The sequence below is a fragment of the Berghia stephanieae genome, chromosome 2, assembly GCF_034508935.2.
Source record: "Berghia stephanieae isolate SIO BIC M18660-M18661 chromosome 2, UCSD_Bste_1.3, whole genome shotgun sequence".
Classification (NCBI taxonomy): Eukaryota; Metazoa; Mollusca; class Gastropoda; order Nudibranchia; family Aeolidiidae; genus Berghia; species Berghia stephanieae.
The window spans coordinates 92,843,164-92,844,990 of NC_088361.1; positions in this window are offsets into that span (position 1 = coordinate 92,843,164).

Sequence of the window (1,827 nt, forward strand, 5' to 3'; positions counted from 1 at the left end):
AGACTGGAATAACCCAGGCGTCAACCGCAATGCAGCGCCGCAAATTGAGCTAGGGCGACTTGCTCAAGGCCACACAGGGCAGCGGCGGGTGATCGAACTCGGTACCTTTCGGGTACGAAGCAAAGGCCGTACCGCTGAGCCACGATGCCCCTGTTATGTCGGAGTTACACTTAAACGGACAATGATCCTGATGACAGAATGAATGACATAGAATTACTATTTACACTAACATTGAAAATTGGATTTTCTGACTGTAAAAAGTAATGATCATAAACGAATATTCCAGCTTCGAAAGAGAACAAAATACAAAGAAAACAAACAAACCAAAAAAAAAAACAAAAAAAAAACAACAAAAAACATAACGTTTCGTGCTCCGTCTGTCTAGATTCTAAGTGTTGTGTTAATGATTTTTTATTGTTTTTTTTATATTGGCTGAAGAAGGGTTTTTAAGCCCGAACCGTTCCATGGTTGGTATTTTGTTCTTTTATGGATACTGTAATATTTATTTATATTAATAAATGTTCCTTAAAGTGGTCTATCTCAGCATATACCGGGCTGACGCGGTCGGTTACAAATCACACCAAACCTATTATAAGATCAATGCCCCAAGACATAATTTCTGCTGTGCTATGAAAAAAACAAGTTTTAAATATTTAGGCTAGAAAACTCTTCCTTCAATTATTGATCGATTAAAATGGCGCTCACCTGGTCAAAATCACTCAAACTTGGGACTTCAAAGAATTCTTCAAGAAAGCCCAGGTTTGAAAAAATTGGACAAGATGATGATTATTTTAATCGATTGATATAATTTGAAGGATGAGTTTTCTGGCCAAAATGTTTAAATACGTATTTTTACAGAGTACGGCAGATTTAACCAGTTAACTGTCGTAATTTGGAAAACCACGTATTTTTAAAAAAATTGGCCAGAAAACTTGACTTTATAATAAATAGCGATCGATTTAAATGACCCTCTTCTTGGCGAAAGCTCTCATACCTGGGGACTAGCGAGGCCTTCAATAAAGTCTCAGGTTTGAGAGTTTTTGCCACGATAAGGATAATTTAAATCAAAATCGATATTTGGAGGACGAGTTTTCTGGCCAAATTTCTGAATACGAAGTTTACCAGAGTACCGCAGTTAACTGGTTAACCGCCGGTCTGATTCTATCTAAAGCAAAGGATTAAAAGTTCCCTGACATCAATACTGCCGTACTCTGAAAAAAACCCATATTTTAAAATTTGGCCAGAAAACTCGTCCTTCAAATATCGATCGATTTAAATGACCTTCATCTTGGCAAAAACTCTCAAACCTGGAACTTCGCGAAGTCCCAGGTTTGAGAGTTTTTACCAAGATGAGGGTCATTTAAATCGATTGATATTTGAAGGACGAGTTTTTCTAGCCAAATTTTAAGATATGTTTTTTTCACAGAGTACGGCAGAAGAAGGGTGTGCTAATCTCTGTGTTCCGTCTTTTCGATTTGTTGCCACTGACTGACTGGCGCAGCGGCTATGATTCAATCACAATCATTTTGTAACACATCCTCTCAAAACGGTCAAATGTCGGAATGTTTTGGTAGGTAAAAAATTAATTTATAGCCAGAAATCTGTGACTTGTGCCATCAATTTTATGTTTTATCAAAAAGAAAGATTAACATTTTTTAAAAGGTTAAAAAATAAAATATCACATCTCTAATCTTTTAATGTTAAATCAACTTTGTCGTCATTTGGTTAAGCCCATCGTAATACCGTTTTGATTCGGTCAGTCACATTTCTTCTAGTACATTTCTTAATCGTTGCTTTTATCAAACTGATCAATAATAGTTAATGGCA